The sequence below is a fragment of the Pseudoliparis swirei genome, chromosome 12 (assembly GCF_029220125.1).
Source record: "Pseudoliparis swirei isolate HS2019 ecotype Mariana Trench chromosome 12, NWPU_hadal_v1, whole genome shotgun sequence".
Classification (NCBI taxonomy): domain Eukaryota; kingdom Metazoa; phylum Chordata; class Actinopteri; order Perciformes; family Liparidae; genus Pseudoliparis; species Pseudoliparis swirei.
This window is the reverse complement of record NC_079399.1, coordinates 13,065,445-13,087,117: the sequence shown is the minus strand read 5'-3', so window position 1 is coordinate 13,087,117 and position 21,673 is coordinate 13,065,445. Positions and strand designations below refer to the sequence as shown.

The 21,673-nt window shown below is 44.3% G+C and overlaps 1 protein-coding gene across 1 annotated transcript in view; it reads left to right on the top strand.

The window, feature by feature from the left end:
• Positions 1-11,266: 11,266 nt before the first annotated feature.
• Positions 11,267-21,673, top strand: part of fut8b (fucosyltransferase 8b (alpha (1,6) fucosyltransferase)) — a 104,443-nt gene continuing 94,036 nt past the window's right edge. Inside the window, exon 1 of the mRNA XM_056427881.1 lies at positions 11,267-11,561. The gene's annotated coding sequence lies outside the window, so the exon portion shown is untranslated. The remainder of the gene's footprint in view (positions 11,562-21,673) is intronic.

Here is a 21,673-nt window from a genome sequence, read left to right as displayed (position 1 = left end):
TCTTCCACACCCTCTTAACTAAATACAGAGCATTTTAGTTCTTGAATATGAATACATACTCCTCTCTGTATGCTTTGGATTTTGCTTATGAAGTATTCAACCTGCACAGGCATGCATTAAAAGCTGATACCTGCAACACTAAAGTGAACGCAATATAAACGATATCTCTCCGAGCATTCACTGCCGTTGTGCCTCCCGTTTACAGCAAGAGATCTCCCAGATAACACATTATCTCATGAATTAGAAGAGTCACTCAGCCAGCTTCCCTTCAGCAGATTCTTTAACGGCTGCAGATTTGTGACAGTGGCAACTATTAGGATTCAATTTAAAACTCCACTTGACATGCAAGTATGAGATGGTGCTTTAACTCAACTTTTCCCATGGGGGTGACCAGGATTTTCCAACAAGTTAAGTTTTTGTGCTGACTCCAGTATCCGATCTGGCAACTCACCCCCAACTTATCAAATGTCAACACTTGGTCAGTGCCCCTCGGTGGGTGATACCGTCACACAGAGGGACCCTTTGCCAACTGTATGAGACACACTGAGCCTTCAAGTCACTCCAATGCAAGCTCATCTGCATTATTGTTCGATGGTCAGAGCAATGACGCAGTGGACTGAGCGACTAAGTCTGCTGGAGGTGGGTGGGAGAGATGGACAGGACCTTTTATCCAGGAGACAGCTGTTTGTGTCCTGTATTTTACCTTTGTGTTATTACATAACGTACGTACTTTACTAATGACAGTTAGAACAGAATAGAGTCAAGCTTTATTATCACTGTGCTTAAAACACTGAACATCTGTCAAACATGGTACATAACAAACTTGCTTATTACAACCACCAGAATCGTATCCTAAACCTGACCCGAGTAGTTTTGGGGCGAAAGTAAACCTAAAAACTATTAAACCTACGGAGGAAGTTAATTTTAAGACATTACCTGGATTACAGTTTGAACTCAGAAGCACAACTCGGAAACAGGAATGCAAGAAGAGAATCTGTACTTGTCTTTTCAGGCAGGGTAAAAACCGGTTGGTCAGTCCAATAGGGCAACAAATCCAAAAGGGGGCAGGCAAAACTCGTAGGTCGGGTAAACGGGTAAACAGGGTCAGAACAGGCAGCTCAGAATCAATATTTGGAATACACTGGAGAGCTTGGCAATAACACACAAGACAATCTGGAAGAGGACAAGGGCAAGCGAGGGGACCTAAATACTGACACACTAACAAAGGGTGGGCTGCAGGTGGGTCGAACACACGAAGGGATGGCTCTCAAGCGAAGAGCCACGGACTGTGATGCGGTATTTAATGAGTTGGAAGTGCCCTCGTGTACAGAGCTTAACGCGCAATTGTGTTTTACAAGGCACTTAAATGGGCATTTTCCTTTTCTTGAGTCTGCTGATGAGTTTCATAAATGCACAGTTCACTTCCTCATTAAGTCTAAATGTTCGCCACTAACACAGATGGAGGAGTTGAGTCCTTTAACCAACCTGTGGCAGTAAAAACAGGTGGAACTATTCGAGGACAGATGTCAGCTTCGCTGTCAACAGAGAGCTATCGTAAACCTTGAAATCTCTCAACTGAAAGGTGTTAGCCTCGAGGTATTGTGGAGCAGTGCTACAAACATATCCACTGTATTTATTCGGCAGAGCAAAAACAGCTTTTATGTGGAAAAAAGGTTTGAATGAGACACCAAAGATGACATTGGAAGTGCTGGGAAGTGTGGATTGAAAATCAACTGCAGTGGGAACTCTGCACACGTCTGTAAAATGAATGGACCGTCATGAGTGACCGGTGAAAGGGTTGACAGGCTGCACAGCGAGTGGGTACTTTTCACTCAATTACTGTATTACATGAGGGGGTGAGATCATTTTGATTGCTTCCAATTAGGGCTGCAGCTAACGTGATCAACCAATGTATTATTGACCATTTTTTATCATTTAGGAAGCTGCTTGACACCGGCGTGACGGTCAGCATCTTTAAAATTGCCCATCGCTATCCCCCTGAGCCCAACCGGTGTCTTCTAATTGCTTGTTTTCTTCTTTAAATGCTTACATTGGAAAACGGAGGAAAGCAGCAAGTTTCACCTTCTTAAATGTGAGAATGTATCTGAGAAATAAACTAAATGTCTTTTGGTTTTGGACTGTTGGGCAGATGAAACATACAGTTAGAAGATTTGTTCAATGTTTTTCTGGCATTATTTGGACAAAAATCTAAAGCGTGTGCAGTAGTCAAGTGTATTCACAGTGATATTCTACTTATTACCTCGTTACCTATGTCTTTGGACCTCAGTAATCCTGCAATCTTCATATCATATGGACAGTATATGTTGTAAGCACAGTGACATATTCCTACCTCATTAGAAGGACGATGTTACTGATGATGGTGATGGTGATCATGGGGCGCAGTGAGAGTGCACAAATATGAAGCCATGGTCACAGAGATATGCTGGAGACTGCAGTGAGAGCCATGTTGAGGCTTCAGTGACACCTGCTGGGGGTATGGCGAGAGAGAGAGACAGAGAGAGAAAGAGGGAGAGAGAGGGAGAGAGACAGAGAGAGAGAGAGAGAGAGAGCCTCCTGTCACTGCTACAATAATTGTGATCATCAGTCAGGTGTCCCCTTCTCTTCCCCAGTTCATTTAACCACATGGTGCATTCTCATTATCTCCAGAAGCAGCCCTGGTGGGTGGTGTACGTGACATGAAACAGCAACGTAAACAGGGATTGCAGAGTGCACATAATAAAACAAACAGAGTATAATCCATGCACAGAGACAGGCACACAACATATAGTTAAAATACAAAAACCAACATGTACGGCTGCTGGATTTACATTGTGATACAGGACTGAGACTGTGCAGACATGATGTAACACTGCCATCTACTGATATGAACGCAGAAGTAAAGTAAATGTCAATGAATAATTACTTTCCAATGGGTTGATTACACGTTTGTTTTAATATAAATGGGGTCTGTGACACAATGTAATCTGCTGGAGTATGGAAGGTGGCTGTGGCACCTGCATATGTGAATGATCCAGCACTGGACAAGGCTCATGTAACATAACACAGACTGTGGTGTGTATTTTAATACACCCGATCAGTATGAGAAGAGCTGCTACTTTCAAAAAGATGCAATTGATTGACTTGCAGGTTCACAAGGTTATTATATTAAAGACCTTTCTGCATGTTGCATTAAAAAAAAAAACTCCTTATGACATCATTTAAGAAAAGCAGCTGGATTATTATTAAAATAGGTTATTTATCCAATCATGGCATATGGTAATATGTTGCAGATATTCATCTGTGTTATTTACTGATAACTGCTTTCAGGAGATACAAAGACTTCTGTTATGCTTTAGCAAACAAGTTGCCTGACTAAATTTCAGGGCCCCAAATGATCACATGCTGCTTCTAAAGGCTTTCATATCGTGTAATGTGGCATGACGTTTTTGACACACACACAATGAACATATATATATATACACACATGCTTGAGTGTTTAGAACAAATATTGAAACCAGTGTCAGTGTTATACCCACTTCATCGCAGAGAAGTATACAGGTATAAATGCATGCATAATTAGAGCATAAGCATTACAATACATACATCTTTTAAATAGACATTAAAGACTGAATATATTCCATATTGGAATCCTCAATCTGACAACTGGATTTTGTGAAACACAATATAATCATATCATTATAATAAAAAGTTAATAAACAGCCAAATCAAGTTATTTCCATGCCCGAGATGGCTGGTTTATTGAGGGCTTCACTCACAAGCACCTGAATTTCAATATAGGATTTAATCAGCTGCAGGGAAACATCACACACACAAACAGCTCGATGCACACGCCTGTGAATCAGTCACCATCCTTGGGTTTCTAATACATCCTAACAAATGCTCGATTTCCCATCCAAATCTATGAGCTTCACGCCTTCACAAAACATGAATTATGCTACTTGTCATCCGCAATTCACACATTGAAACTAAGCAGAAGCCGCTGCATTCAAACTCATTACCAAAGCATTGATGATACAGAATTGCTGTCGCACTGCTCATTACATCATCAATGTAAGCATCAAGGTGTTAGAACTAGCAGAGCGAGCAGTGTCACCTTGAGCAGGAGTTTGTTCTGTGTGGGCATCACACTCAGAGGCCCTGAGCAGAGTTATCTTAGTAGTTCATGTCTAAACTTTCTCTCTTCAGCCTCCACGCTTTCACCTCAGAACTTTTGCTTGAAACATCTTCATTTTTACCATCCTCATTGTTTTTATTAATTTGCTTCTTCTGAGTTCAGTTTCCACCCACTTAGAGCAGAGCAGAGTCGTCCTTCAGTCAGAGGATCGACGGTTCAATCCCCGGTTCCACTAGTCAATGTCCTCTTGGTCACTAATGGTTAGTTAGAGTCACAGCGATTGAAGTTATAATGTTTGTATTGTGACAACCATGTAAAGAAAAAAGGAAAAGGCTCATAGCCAAGCAGTTCAAACGAGTCCTTGAAGGACTTGTTCATAGTTTATATCAAACAAGTAGCCCTTTGTATTATGTTGTACCCTTGAAGTAGCTTTTAGTTTAAAAAAGGTTTGTGACCCCTGTTCTATGCTCATTACCCTGTGTGTGTGCCAACATACAGCCCTCTTTAATATGGACACACAACGGGAAAATTATGAAAACAACTGTCAAGCAAGGGGTGGGCCGTGGATTTAAGAGTATTTTACTAGTCATTAATAAACATATCACACGCCTCCTTCCATCCCCCATCACTTACATTGACTGCCAGCTCTTGGGAAATGCTGCATTCCATCTTTAAATGTGTGTGCGTGTGTTTGTGTGTGTGTGTGTGTGTGTGTGTGTGTGTGTGTTTTGCTGCAGTGCCACCCTATGATGGCAAGAGGAAATGCAGGACATGTGGAAAAACTATATTCCATATTGATAGATAACAAACCCGAGATCAAATGAAAGAAAATGGCCAGCTCGGTGGCTCAGTGGTTAGCACTGTCGCCTCACAGCAAGAAGGCTCTGGGTTTGAATCCCGGTCGTCCCGGTCGTTCCAGGTCCTTTCTGTGTGGAGTTTGCATGTTCTCCTCGTGTCTGCGTGGGTTTACTCCGGGTCCTCCGGTTTCCCCCACCATCATAAAGACATGCACCGCATCGTATGGATAAGAATGAATGTTGGTGGTGGTCGGAGGGGCCGTCGGCGCTGATTGGCTGCCACGCTTCTGTCAGTCTGCCCCAGGGCAGCTGTGGCTACTGATGTAGCTTACCACCACCGGGACGACTGTGTATGTATGATTATAGAAGGAATCATTACAGAGTTACAACACATTCAATGAGTATGAGAGAGTATATAAATAGTTGGTATAGGCATGGACCACGATCCTCCATGATCGTGATTTGCTCTGCCGTGATAAGTTGGTGAAGCATTAGGTTATGACATATAACTGGAGTTTACTCCAACTTTACGGGACTCTCCATAAGTCGATTAGTTCATTCAGAAGTCAGGCAGCTACTATGGTCAAAATATTCAATACATAATTTGAATTGAATGTAAATGTCCGTTCTACTCCTATTGCATAAGGCATTCATCTTGTACTGTATGTCTGCTTCTTTAGATTGGACAGTTTAGTCACCCTTCACAACCTTCAGATACCTAATCTGAGTGAATGTCATTAACAGCAGGCCCAAATCATAATAAGGCGTCTGCCATAGATTAAGAACTTTACCCAGTGCCATTCACTCTATGAATATTAGAGGTCAAATGGGTCGTATTCATTCCAAAATCCAGTATAACTTTAAATTAGCAACTTTTAGAAAAAAATGCTTGTATTTTCTTATATTTTCATTTCTATTCCAGCACATACAGAACGCTATACCTTTTCCACTCAGATGTGATACTATATCTTTTATCTTTCAATTTATCACAACTCACTAATGGCCTGCGGTTTACCCCCCCCCCCCCCCCCCTGTCATGTTCCAGCTGCTTCAATAAAGGTAATACAAGTCAGTTAAGCAGATGATGATGTCTCTTCACTGTGTACATCTACTCCAGGTAACAATGCTGTCATAGCTTCAATGAAATGATTCATAAAAGCCCCGAGGCATCCTCATTTGGATTCGCTGCAAAGGCCTTGAAGATATTCTAAATGTTATAATGTTATAATTCATCTCAGTGCCAGTGCCCCACCCAACAATCACTCCTACAGGATATTAAAAATATATTGTGTAATGCTTAATATTCCAGTCTATTGCCACTCCTCTAGGTGTTCAACCTTGGTGTAATTCCCCAACTGCAGGAGCTGTTTGTGTAAAGCTTGCAAGGTCCTGCAATGATAGCCATGTCTCTTGAATGCAGACAAGGTTACAATCCGCCACAATTTAGCCAGAATGTATGCATGTTATTATTTTAGATATTAGACTATGTTTAGTCTATTTCTTCATTTAAGTGATTTAAGTGTCCCATGTTTTTATGAAGTGTTTCGTAATACAGAATACATTATAACAAGTACCACGATGACGCATTCCTTCCCGAGTCTTCCAGACTAATATGGTAATGATATCCTGATGATGCTCTAACGAGGTTTTAATTATTCTGTTCCATTTTGTTTCAATGCATGTGATGCATTTCGTGATGCATGAAAAGTGACACTTGCCCCAATATGCATTTGTGCGAGCATGCTCACATCACGGATGCCGACATCTCAGAAGTTTTTTTCTGGAACTAAATAGCAATTCAGTGAGATTATTCGGCCACATTTGCAGACATAATGCGGCGTCAGACAACTGGTGCTCCATTGGTGCAGACAGAATATGGAGAATATATTCTGATGAATAAAGAGTTCACGTGTTCTCTTTAAGAAGCTCTTCATCAGTGTCTCAATCGGAAAAGGTCAGCAAAGATAAAAGGTCAGGGGTGATCGACCCGCCTCCACCCACGCCGAGAACAACACTGATGATGATATGACAGCTGACTGATGACATTCTATTGTGTGCAGTGGTGTACACCTCCACAGTATCCAGAGGACACCCCAGCACGCTGCTGGCCTTCTTCATCAGCTTGTTCAGCCTCTTCCTGTCAGCCGCTGCCATGCTGCTGCTCCAGAAGACCACTCCATCAAAGATGGCTGATGCCACCACAGAGTCAAAGAAGGTCTTCAGGAGGGCTCCCTGCACTCCAAAGGACCTCAGTCTCCTCAGCGGAAAGAGTCTTTTCTGCACCCTTTTTATAAAGTGTGTGTGCGTGGTCAGTCCAGTCCAGTTTGTTGTTCAGGTGAACACCCAGGTACTTATAAGATTTTATAATCTCAATGTCCAGTCCCTGGATGCTCACTGGTACCGGAGGAGAGCGTTTACCACGGTGGAAGTCCACCACCATCTCCTTGGTCTGACTGGAGTTGATGTGGAGGCGGTTCCGCTGGCACCATTCCAAAAAGTCCTGGTTCAGTTCTCTGGACTCCCTGTCATCGTCGGCAGAGACGAGGCCGACGATTGCAGAGAACTTTGATACAAGTTCACTCCGTGCATCATTTACTTTGAGCTCATCTCATTGGCTGTCATCCTGGCTGTCTTTGAGAGACGTTACTTGGCAGAGTGAGAAAGCCAACGCAGCAGCCTCCCCAAGGTCCTAGTGCCCGGGGATTATATCATTCTGTCTGGAGAGGGCTCAGGCAGATCACCAACTACAGGCCCAAATCACCCCACTCCATGAAACATGTCACTTCCCTGAACTACTACTGATGCTTCTAAAGCCAAATGAAGCAGTCCTGAGGCCATCCCTACAACCCCCCCCCCCAGAGGCCCCCACCCACCCCATCCATCCCCATCCCCCAGCCCCACCATCCCTCCACCTCTCCAGCCCCTCATCTCTCTCTCGACCAGATCACCCTCCATCAAGGCTGCGCTGTTTAAAAAGCAGAACCCAGGCTGCAACAAAGCCGGACCGCTCCTCCCCCCCCCTGAAGCCTCTCCCCCGCACCTCGTCTCCTGTTCCACACTCACTCAACACCTCCACAGCCCTGAGATGCTTCCCGGCTTCCCATGCTCCCCCTGGATCATACCCCCCAAAACCCCTGCAGATCCCCCCACCATCATCCACAGGTACAGGCACTATCCTGGGACTAGCCCCTGAAGTCTGGTGCCGCTCTGTCCCTGCTGTCCTCACAGACCCACACCTGACCCACTGACCCACCCTGGAGCCATACAGGCACGCCACAGAGCCAACAGGTCTGCCACATACACCCAGCACATGCTCCACCATCATCCTCATCTCATCTCCCCCAGGAACCTACGCTGTACAATCATCCTGTCCCTGCTGAGCTCAACAATCCAATCCAGCTGCCTGCAGGCTCCCAGCTCAGTGCCACGTCCCACAGCGTCCCCAGCTCCACCTGCTGGATCACTGACGACTCTGACCCGAGGAAGCAGCACCGAAGCAGGGGGAACGCCTCAGGAGGGCTCCCCCCCACCACCTTCTCCCCTGTGTGCTTTGTTCCTCTGTTCTCCCTCCAGTCACTCAACATCTCCCACCTCCAGTCCAGTCACCAGTCAAGAAGAAGTTGGATGATGACACCCACCACCTGCCTGACCATCTGTGGTGGGGACTCACCTGGTGAGGGGGAGACGGACCACCTGTGCAGAGACCTGGCAGCACACCTAAACCAGCGAGCTAAACCAGTGGGAGATGATGGTGATGAGAGGGCAGGAATGCAGCCCCACCTCCCCCGTCCATCCTGTGTGTCTCCCCACCGACGCTCTGTGGAGTCCTCCATCATCACCCATATCATCACAGTGGGACTGAACACAGCTCTCCATCACCCCCATCACCCCAGCAGGATAGAGCCCTTCCTGAGGCAGCTGAAAGAATTCAACCTGCCAAAATGCCATGGAAAATGATGGTACAATTCTACACCATCATCTGGCCCTCCATCATCTGCCATCACCACCCAGCAGCCAGCCAAGAAGCAGAGCACTGCTGCAGAGCATCATCCGCCGGCTGAGAGGGTTATCGGCTGCAATCTGCCCTTCTCCAGGTCCTGTTCACTCCAGGTCACTCCAGAGGGCGAGAGATCCCCAGCTGACCCTCCCACCCTGACCCTCCCTCGGGAGTCCCTCCCTCGGGATCAGGGAGGCCCAGACCACAAGACCCACCACACAAAAAACACCAAAGTTTTTTCAGTTTTGGCTCAGTCTAGACCCGGATCCCCCGGATCCCCCCCCCACTGACACACCTTCCCAGGACTTCCTCTTTCCTCCTTCTTCCCTCCTCTTCCTCCTCCTCCTTCTCCTTCCCTCCTCCCCCCCTCCCTTCCTCCTCCCTCTCCTTCCCCCCCTCCTCACACACACCACAACCTTGAGGCCCCTCCACACACCCACATGCACATATTTTTTTCTTAAAACTTTTACAAACACAACATACAACACACATCACTTTACAACACACACAACACACAGCACACACCCAAACACTTTTATTATTTTTTGTTGTCTTTTCGTCGGATGATTGTTGTTTGTCATGTCCAAATGTTGCACCTAAAAAAAAAAAATTCCTCGTTTGTGTAAACATTCCTGGCAATAAAACTGTTTCTGATTCTGATTTCTGATTCTGATTCTGATTAAGTATCATGATAGGCTATTGGATTGTAATTTGAAGGGGGAGGAAAGATGGCAAGTTAAAGTTATAAATAACTTGTCCATGTGAGAAAAAAATAGTTTAATTTTATTACATCACACAAAAAAGCCCCCCTAAAGTAGGTCTAACGACACCTCTGGTATGAGCATAAGCCTGGTTGACGAAACATAACTGTAAGGTCTTATGAGTCATATTTCTTCTACCAAGAACATGCTGCAGACTCGTTTATCCCTTCCCCACTCAGAGTGCACTGACGCCTCTGCAACACACGAGGGAGGTACTGCATCATGAGTCCGTTGAGTAAGACGGAAGCTATGTTCTGTCTGTTACAGCTGTAGGTGGCGGTTGTTATTGTGATTCAGCTCCTCGCCGCTGGAGTGAGACCTCTCCGAAGCGTGCTGGATGTTTCTCAGAGATGGATTGCCAGACAACACCAAATGAAAAGCCTTTGGGTATTATGACTGAAAATGGGGGATATAAAAACATCCATATGGAGTAGTTCAGTGGTCTTTGGCTTCTCTTTCCCTTTGCTTGGAAACGTGCTTGAGAAATAATTGGTTGTTTATTTATATCAAATGCAAACTACAGCGCTGATATTTTTCATATGTAGTGGCAAAAGAAACACATAAGCAAATGAGAAATGTATTTGTTTTAGTCAGTTTCAAATTAATTAAACATATCTGCTGTATAAAGATGACCACATTATATATATCATGTTATGTGAACCATGACGGTGAATTACTGAATAAGCAGGTGTCTACAGGGAGACTGCCGAGCTGGTGTCCGGCCTTTACGGCAGTGGTTTATAGCTGTGTAACTGATGACCACAAGCCCCGTCCAATTGTTACAGTAATGAAATTATCAACCTCTTAAAAAGCTGACAGATGCAGAGCTGTACATTGCACCATATAACAACAAGACTAGCTCCCATACATTATACTTCACTTATAGATTACTTTGTAATTGAATCAATACAGTTGCTGTTGGATATTTGTTCTGCTATTTGTTGTTCTTGTTTAATTGCTCTCATAACTATAACGTTGCACAGAGTGTTGGGTTTATTTGTCTACATACTGAGACAACTGACATGTCTGCTATCACCTCAACACAATACAGATGAATGGGGTATTGTGTTGAGGTGGCCATGAACGATTTTCTTTGACCCTAGGTACACCTTGTTGTGCCCTCCATCCTCCATAGCCCCATCCGCACCAGGTGTGTCGGTCCAGAGCCCGCCTGCAGTACAACAAGCCGACACTGGTGTGCGCACTGCAGCTTCCTCTCAACCCCACTTCCATCAGTAGTCAAGTCAGCCAGTGAGAGCCAGACAGACTGGAAATAACACCACCGTGCCTCCAAAATAAAAGACATAAATAGAGGTGGAAGAGGGGATTTAATATGTATTATTCTATATTAAAGGTTGTGATTTAAAATAAACTTAGACTGGTCACCAAACATACAATCGGATGTATTTCCATGAGGCTGAAGTAGTCGAATATCCCACATAAACACTCAACAACAGATGACACATGTTCAGAGCAACTTGTCTTGATTTCTATTGTTCATCAAATTAAATCACCTACCATAATACAATCACGAACATCATTACCTCACGAACCAACTAACCAAACAGGAGCGCGAACCGTCGAGAGCAGAAACATCGCAGCGTGGTTACCGGGCGGCCGCTCGGCCCATTAGTTTGAAGTTATGACCGGATATGAAGTGTCCGCCCTCTCTGTTTGGCGTTGAGACCAGCCAGCCAGCAGATCCCCACAGAGCAGGCTCGACTGGTGTATTCAGAGATCCCAGTTCCTGTTTCCGCCGCAGCCTTAACACTCAATTTCGTGGAGCAACAACTCTCGGCTGCCGCTGCGCCAGACCCGGTCTCCGCAGCCCCCCGGTCGGATGCCGCTGGAAGCCGGTGTACCATGTCACGGTAGGTGATACCCACCGCGCTTTCATGGCGTAAATGTAGGAGCTACGGAGGCTCAGCTCATAGACTCTGCCCCCCTCCTCCCCGCTACATCCCGGCCTGTTGACTGCGTCGCTGCTGAGATCCCGGTGACCAAACAGCGGTCACGGTGGAAGGCATTCCTGGTCCCGTTATCAGCGCCGTTACTCGGAAGCGTTCAGCCACGGGACGCCGCTCCATTGGCGCGTTGCATTCAAAAACACCCGCCTCGCGTCCTCATTTGTTGGTTTCGTTCGCGTTTTTGGGAGAAGCCGAGTAGAGCATGTTGGAAACAATTTGCAGTGTGTGCGCGTAGTGACCCCGGCGGCTGGCCCGAGACGCCTCCCCAGACCGCGTCCCCTGGACCGAGCAGTGGGTGGTGGTGGTGGTGGGGGGCATCAACACGGCTAGGCGAGTGTAGCATGCAAGCTAGCCGTCTGTCTGTGTTTGTTATTTTTCTATGAATCGTGTGCAAATGAGTTTCCACCGTGGAATTGCATTCTAACCTCCAGCCGCGCACGGAGCGTGAAACTAAAGACACATGACACGGGGAAGTGCCTTGACAAGTGTGTGTGTGTGTGTGTGTGTGTTTGTATGTGTGTGTGTGTGTGTCATCCAGGGTCCTTAACCCTCCCGGTGAGTGCAGGGTTTTTCCTGGGTCAAAACGGGTCTTCGGTGCTCCCCAAAAAAATGTTGGCGCGCTGCGCGCGCACCATCTATTCATGCACGTCGGACTGTTGAGTGAGTGATCAGCAGCTGGCCGCTCTGTCAAGTCGAGCACCGAAACCTGAGTCCCTGTTAACTGGCGACCTTCGGTCGAATGCGTCTGTTGTTGTCGTAGTTACGGCAGATGTTGATAATAGCAGGAGCACACGCAGCTGTCCTGGCGAATGCCGTATTGTTAAATTCTACAATGCAATGAGAAAGCTTCTCGTGTCGTGTCTGGTCTGAACATACCGGAGGAGACGATGTAGAAGAGAAAGCGTCCAGCGACTTGAAGCGTCGCGTGTTGTTTATGGTTGAAACAGGAAGTTAGCAAACTGCCCTTCCTTTGAAATACATTTGGTCAAATAAATAAACACTTAATCAACATACAATTGGGAGTCTGTTTTGTGCAAACATGCATCACGTAGCATAACTCTGTCGTACAACAACAACAAAAATATATAAGGATGTTACGGGATTCGAACTCATGTCTTTGGGAGGAAAAAAGGTTGATTGTCGGGGATTTTACCACTAGGCCAAGACCGACACGGTATACTCTGTTCGCACAATTAAATAACCTGTACTGCGGTCACTGGTCACCACGAAAGGCAGAAAACCACCAGATCAACTTGTGACCAAGCACACTGCCGACCACCATGGAGCATGTTGACGTGAACGAAGGAGCACTCTGTTTCAAATCAAAACGTCTTTAAAGGGCTGCAAATTAATGAGGAAAATGTTTGTGTTGTTGTCATGAGGTAAACATACACAATGTAGACAATAAGGCCAAAAATGTACCAACAGTCAATTTTCGGGATTCGAACTCATATCTATGGGTGGTAAATAATCAGCAGACAGCGACACTACCACTACACCACGATTGGCATATCGAGTATGGACTTGGACTTGTACTTTTACAAACAAATAAATAAACAACAGTCGCCCCTCAAGGCAGACGGCAACCAGATCAACTTGTGACCATAATGCTGCCGACTACCATGGAGTATGTTGACATGAACTCCGGAGCACTTAACCATATTCTCAAACCAATAAGAGGCTGTTCCAACCAGCCAAGAACACACAGAAGGCAAACAGGTGAGTTCACTTGAGTTTGATATGGGAAATAAATAGTCACATTCAATTACATGCCAAATTAATTTATTTTGTATCGCCCAGTGAAAAACTATCTGTCGGCTATAAATCAGATCAGGAAAAACTCCCCCAAAAAACCCTTTTAACAGGGAGAAAAAAGGGAAATCAGAGAATCAATGGTTCAATCATCTCCTCCCCTAGCCCTAAACAGCGTGTAATGCTATGAATGGAATGTGACTATTTATTTCCCATATCAAACTCAAGTGAACTCACCTGTTTTGCCTTCTGTGTGTTCTTGGCTGGTTGGAACAGCCACTTATTGGTTTGAGAATATGGTTAAGTGCTCCGGAGTTCATGTCAACATACTCCATGGTAGTCGGCAGCATTATGGTCACAAGTTGATCTGGTTGCCGTCTGCCTTGAGGGGCGACTGTTGACTGTTTTTTATTTATTTGTTTGTAAAAGTACAAGTCCAAGTCCATACTCAATATGCCAATCGTGGTGTAGTGGTAGTGTCGCTGTCTGCTGATTATTTTCCACCCGTAGATATGAGTTTGAATCCCGAAAATTGACTGTTGGTACATTTTTGGCCTTATTGTCCACATTGTGTATGTTTACCTCATGACAACAACACAAACATTTTCCTCATTAATTTGCAGCCCTTTAAAGACGTTTTGATTTGAAACAGAGTGCTCCTTCGTTCACGTCAACATGCTCCATGGTGGTCGGCAGTGTGCTTGGTCACAAGTTGATCTGGGGGTTTTCTGCCTTTCGTGGTGACCAGTGACCGCAGTACAGGTTATTTAATTGTGCGAACAGAGTATACCGTGTCGGTCTTGGCCTAGTGGTAAAATCCCCGACAATCAACCTTTTTTCCTCCCAAAGACATGAGTTCGAATCCCGTAACATCCTTATATATATTTTTTGTTGTGGTTTTGTACTACAGAGTTATGCTACGTGATGCATGTTTGCACAAAACAGACTCCCAATTGTATGTTGATTAAGTGTTTATTTATTTGACCAAATGTATTTCAAAGGAAGGGCAGTTTGCTAACTTCCTGTTTCAACCATAAACAACACGCGACGCTTCAAGTCGCTGGACGCTTTCTCTTCTACATCGTCTCCTCCGGTATGTTCAGACCAGACGCGACACGAGAAGCTTTCTCATTGCATTGTAGAATTTAACAATACGGCATTCGCCAGGACAGCTGCGTGTGCTCCTGCTATTATCAACATCTGCCGTAACTACGACAACAATAGACGCATTCGACCGAAGGTCGCCAGTTAACAGGGACTCAGGTTGAACCGTAACACCGGCGCGCGCCTCGCTCAGCTGTTTATTTGTTTATTTATTGGATCCCCATTAGCTGATGCCTTAGCGACCGCTAATCTTCCTGGGGTCCACAGAAAGGGCAACATACAATACATACAAAAACATACAAGACATATCGTGAAACCAACAGTTAAAAATAGTACAACAAAGTAAAAAATAGTGCAGTCAGATGCTGAGTACAGTTGAAGGACAAGATATATGTTATGCAAATCAACTTAATTCATACAAAGAAAAAGAAAAAGAAAATCAGATGACTAAAAAGCAATAAAGCTGTGATGCGCGCACACAGGTGAGCACCCCCCCCCCCCCCCCCCGCTGGCCCTCCAGCAGACAAGGGAAACGTTATGTGGCCCTCTCAGGAAAAAGTTTGTGGACCCCTGCACTCAGGCACGTGCACAGATAGAGCCCTAGTGGTGCTGAAGCACCAGCCCCTTTGCCCTGGATGAGAAAAGTGCCCTTTTTGCTGGAGACAATTTTTTTTCATTCATCAGTATTTAAGAATAAAAGTTACTCTTTCTGTCATCAAGTCCCCCCAAATGTGTTTAAATATCCGACGGGGCATTTAATTGAGTTATTGTGAGAATTTCGCCCCCCCTCTCCTATCCCTCTCCCCGCCGCACTCCTCCACTTCCTCCTCCGTGCAGTGCTCCTCGCGCCACCAAACGGCTGCACCTCCTTCTCCTCTGACCGGCAGCACCAGACAAACAGATCATGACGGCGTTTGTCCCCTGACGTTGTTTGGTGATAAATCAACCACAACATTAGCGCTGCTGAAAACATGACGTCACTACTAGTCCGACGTTTCCTAAAAAAATAAATAAACAAAAACTCACGAAATCCGTGATTTCAAAGCCTCGTCCAGCTGTTTACTGACGTTAGTTATGTTAGAGTAGAGAGAGAGAGAGAGAGAGAGAGAGAGAGAGAAGAGAGAGAAAAGAGAGAGAGAGAGAGTTCTTATTCTGTTCTATTTAACGGGCTAGTCTAGGATTTGCATGGCCAGACTGAAAAAAAAAATCATAAGGCCTCTCTGGTATTGTTCAGAGGGCTACACTCAAAAAAACGATTCAAGCCCTTCTTAGAGGTGACACATTTAAATTTTGTTTGATACATTTAAATAAATCAATTACAAAACGAAGATATTTATTTTGAATGGGTGTAACACAAAATGTATGAATACTTTAATTTATTAGATTTATTTAGGTTACACTCACAAAAACGATTCAAGCCCTTCTTCGAGGTGACACATTTAAATATTGTTTGATACATTTAAATAAATCAATTACAAAAATATATATTTATATTTAATGGGTGGAACACAAAATGTATGAATTCTTTCATTTATTAGATTTATTTAGGTTAGATGGTGTGCATATCAACTCAAAATAAATGTGTTTCATTGAGGACTACCCTTTGCGCATGCGCCTTCTGAAAATGAGTTGTTTACATGAGGTGAAGACACTTCCAGGGCTGTACGGTGATGTAGTGGCTAACACTGTCGCCTCAATGCCAAAGGTCTGTGGGTTCAATTCCCAGTCGGGGCGTTCCTTCTGTGTGGAGTTTGCATATTTTGTTCGTTTATATTTTGAGTTTGACAAACACAAATTAATTTCATTTAATGAATATCGTTATTTTATTTTAGATTTATTTGATACAAATGAGTTGGACTAACTTAATTACATTGTATTGCACTGATGTGCTAAATTTGAGTTGGAGTTGCATATAATTATTGGATGGAAAACCTGCCAACAATTTAATTGAGTTCATCCAATGAGTCATTTCTTTGAATGTAGGCCAAATGTGGAGGCGGGCCGTATTCGGCCCGCGGGCCTTAGTTTGAGGACCACTGCTCTTGGCTGTTGATGTCTATCAATATAGCTCATTTTGAAATTGACGTCAGAGGGCAATACGGATCCGTATCAGACCAGGAGGGCAATACGTGGCATGGCATGAAGACCCATTAGCCAATCAGAATGCTTGTACTGTTGTTGCTATATAATAATTCATCTTTATTCATAAAGAACATGTAAGCTAGCGGTCTGATGCTGCCAGAGGAGACGCAGGTCGAGGATGTATTGCATCATCCGTGTATTGATGCTGACGCTTCAACTCTGTCAGAATTTTTTTTTGGCATTGGGTGCCCTTTTTTTGGGTTTGAGCACCTGCCCCCCAAAATGTCTGTGCACGTGCCTGCCTGCACTACAGACTAGAGCAGGGGTGCTCACACTTTTTCAGCATGCGAGCTACTTATTATGTGACCTAGTCAAGGCGATCGACCGACGGGGGGGGGTGCTAGTGAGAGTCGCGCGCGAGCCGAGAAGGATTGTTGACGGGGGGGGTGCTAGTGACTTTTTTTTTGCTCCGTCCCGATGCGCGCAAACCGGTGTCGGAGCTCGAGACGGCGGGCAGAGGACTGTTAACGCGACACGTAGAGACAAAAATGACATGCTGCTGCTGTAATGTGGCGCTATAGAGAAAGTGACAGGGGGGCGGGCCAATTTTTTTTTATGTCATGCGATCTACCATACAACGCCGCGATCGACTGGCAGGTCGCCGCGATCGACCGGTCGATCGCGATCGACGTATTGAGCGCCCCTGGACTAGAGGGTGGCGGTAATGCACCCGATAGCTGTTTGTCAGCCTTCATGAAAACAAAAGAAGAAGAAGAAGTGGGGAATCCCAGAGTGACTTGGGACTGGAACAGGTAACGTCTCTATGAACGGGTCTGTGGCCAATATCGTGTTAACTAAGTGAGAAAGTAAATACAAGTTGAGCTGGCTTTATTTTTTTGTATAGTAATTGTCTAAGATTATATTCGTCATGTTTTCATTAAGTTAACTATTAGTTTTCTATGTGTTTTATTGGCAGTACACAATGTGTTGAGTACAGCTAACGCTAAGCGAGCTAACACGAACGTGACGTCTTTCTAGAACTGAGCATGCGCAGTTGCCCACAGCAGATGACGAACTATTCTGTCCCTTGTTTATGAACGCAGGTACGTCACAGTATGTTGTTTTTTTGAGAGTGTTCTGAGTAAATGAGTTCAGGGTTTTTCCTGGGTCAAAATGGGTCTTCGGTGCTCCCTGCGCGCGCACGGTCTGTGTTGCCGTTTCACCGTAATTAGCAGACATCTATGTATTTTTTCCCCCCCCCATAAATTATGGAAGCAATGCTTGAGGAAATCATTTTGCTAAAATAAATAGGCTAATAAATTGACAATTAGAGATGCACCGATCAGGTTTTTTGGTGCCGATCACTGAAATCAGTATCTGCCGATCTGATAATACCGATCACGGTGTTGATTGAAGCATTCTATTTATTGTGTAGCATTATTGCCTAGGACTATGAGGAAATACATATATAAAGCACCTCAAACATTAAAGAAATTACAGATTTCTTTAAACTTTTAGGACTTTGACTTTGAAAAATGTCCAAATTGATACATTAAAATTGTTTGATTGCTATTGTAGGGGATTTCAGATATGTATGGAACACATCTGCATCATTCATTTCCTGGAACTCTTGGGGAAATCTATTTACAGGACTTTTTTTAACATACAAAAGTCTGACTTATTTTTATAAACTCTTCCTTGGTACAGTAAAAATGTTTTAATGTTAGCATAATTTAAGCTAAATCTCAGAAACGATCTATAAAGATACAAAATCAGTTCATTGTTTCCTTTTATATGTTCGTGTATGATTTGTCGACATCTTATTTTGATAAATGGATGTTGTTTCACGTGGTTCTTTCCGCTAACTTTGCAAAACCGGATGTTGTCACATAAATCCTTCCGCTAACGTTATCAAAACCCTCGCGCCTCCCGATCGAATGTGTTTACCGTGAGCATCAGTCTCTAGGGGCAGACATGTGAGAGTCGGCCGAGTTGACCCAGATATTCAACTCGGGGGACGGGGACGCCGCTCGGTGGTGAGGATCCCCTCTGACCTCTCACTCTGCGGCCCTCGCCGGGCGCATCGTCTCCGTTGCGGTGCGCGGCGATTGAAACGTCTGATAGTTCTCGCAGATGTTACGTCATCTGATCGGCCAAGGTTGATACGCCGTTTTGAGAGCGTCGATCAAAACCGATAATGGGAATATTGGCCGATATGGATCGGCGCCGATCAGATCGGTGCATCCCTATATAGTCCAGGTGTATTCGTGCACATCGGGCTGTTGAGTGATCAGCAGCTGGCCGCTCTGTCCATTCGCGCACCTCACAGTTGCGTATTGACCAGACAAGAAGACATGCTTATTAACTCGATTACTATTGATCAAAACAGAACGAGGGTTCGGCTGTAGCCGACTTGAAACATACTATTGAGAACATATTCGCTGACATGCACGTGATGAACACAGTTTTTTTTTTTTTTTTTCATCGCAGACTTTTTTTGTCATAGGCGCTCGGGAAAACGGCGTAGGCGTGCGCCCAAATGTTCTCTATGCAGGAAAAACCCTGGAGTGTTGTATGTGTGGCGAGCAGACAAAGCAGCCGCCTGTGTTTCAGCCTCGGTGCGCGGCTGCTGCTGGTATCCGGGAGCCGCTTTGTAATTATCATCACAGCCACGCGCGCGTGCGTTTGTTTTCAGTACCTGGAGGTGTGGTTCATATATGATGAGGCCTTCTGATACGTGTTGGACGATTACACATCATAATATATATATATATATAGTCCAATCTTCTTCTTTTCACCTCAGCAGGAGAGGAAGAAGGCATGTCCCTCCTCACACTCACACAGCGGATGGTGATGATGATGGTGATGATGGTGATGTAGATGGCAGCATGTAGGGAGACTGCATGTGGCTCAGTGTAGCTCATCTCAAAGGGTCCAGCAAATCCTCAATATATATATATGGATGGGTGTGATATTGTCATGATCTCCACAACGGAAGTTAAAAGCATTCCAAGGAGCAGTCTGCCGTGCGGCTCTTTATTCAACATGACAGATTTAATGGGAAAATAGTGCAATATCTCTTTTTGCAGAAATCCATTTGTGATATGGCTGACGTATGGCATTTTTGTATCGTTAACTCTAGTACTTCCAATCACCTAATGTCTGCCGGTGATAATACAAGCATATTTCAATTCGCAATGTGTTTATTTATTTCGCTGACAGCATATTGTCTGTTGTATAGTGCCACAATAATTTTTTAGATCCTTTTGCAGCCAGTATCCATTGTGTTCTCGTTTAAATTATAGTTGCTGACAAGGGGAAAACTCAAAACACCAATGGACAACTAATGCATCATTAATGTTATCTCATAGTCAGCCCGGGTAACCGGAAGCAGAATGATTGAGTTGGTTGCTTTAACCCATTCATAAATAAGTAAACAGTCATATATATATATATATTTATATATCGCTCGGACAACAGTCAATGCCATAGCATGAGAGCTCTGTCTCTGAATACGGAGGAATGTGCTGCTTCAGTTAGACCCCTGTTTGAATTTTAAGTGTTTTAAACTGTTAAAATTATTTTACATAAAGCAAAGTGACTCATGCTTTGGCAGCAATTTGCTTTGATCTGGGCTTTGCCATTTTTGTAAATGAATAGTCACAGCAATGGGTAGACCCATATATATCAGCCAAGTGCAAATAATTACATTACAGCAGTTCATTCCAGGCTGTGTAATTTTGATGAAGCACTTAAATGAAATAGTAGCGATGACGCTCAAACTAACCCCTCAGAACTTACTTGGCAGGTTTTAATTTTCTCTAGTTTTTTTAGCAGAAAGCCTCCCAGATTGTGTTGTTTCTGCTTGTTGAGCTGATTGCATTGGACAAATGTTGCACCCGCTGTCACGTGCCTTGTAACACATGATACTGCATCTATAAAACAGGAGAATGTTCTTACTAGAGAGGTACTAGCCCCCCCCCCCCCCTGCTCCACTTTTTTCTCTCCATCCCCTTTCCTTCGTTTGCATTTTGTGCCTCCACCTTCCACGTCTCATGCCACTGTCTGTCTTCATTTTGGACTAATGAGTTCATTAAACATATTAGTGTTGCTCTGCCAGAGAGGTTAGATGCGGTGCAGTGAGCAAAAATGAGTGGCGACAAATTTCATCGTTTTATCTGTATTCAACAGCGTGCACATGTGTCACATGGCAGGCTCCATTTCTCTGTTTGGTTTAGCAAGCCGCTGCCAAGTGGACTTTTATTTGAAATAGCAGTTAGAATTGTTTTTCATCTCAATTCTATATGCGCTACCAGCCTGACACCTGCACAGCAAGAGCCTCTGTTTGCATGAAAAGCCATTCTAATTTCAAGCATCACAGTGTTTTGGCTCACTGTACTGTTGTGTGTGTGTATGTGTGTGTGTCTGTGTGTAATACTTGATATTGGCTTCAGTGTGCTGTTCATACCTTTTCTGCACCCTTGTGTCCCGGGTTTCTCTAATTTCTTGTTAAATGTCAGGTGGATGAGAAGAAATGGCTGAATAGAGCGATGGAGGAAACAAACAAAACATTAAGAAGACATGTTCCCAGTTTGGTGTCTTGATGCTTACAAACACAGAAAACTTTGAAGTGAAGAGGCTCTTCAAAACACGTCAATGTTTTTAGCGAACGACAGCAAGTAACAATGCTACCATGAGAGGAAGGCTCATCTGGAAGCATTGTTTTGTTGGAATTGTTAATCTCTGAGCAGGGTATTTCCGCTCCCAGACAATGTACTGTAAATAGAGCAGAAGCCATTGAAAGGAAGCTTTTTGCCTTTGGTGTATCTGCTTTGAGTAGGGAAAAGATTCACATTTTTATATATGTATACATGGACACACGTTTATTTCTGAGACTTATTATTAAACACAGCCAGCGCAAAACAAGACTTCGCTGGTTCGTCCATATGAACAATGTCCAATGTGAGTATTTATCTGGCAATTTCCGGCTAATCTACCCTTTTTAGGTTTTTGAAGTCACCAGTAAAGTGATGAGAGCATAATCATTAACCTCTTGTGATTTAATCGAGTGATGTCTT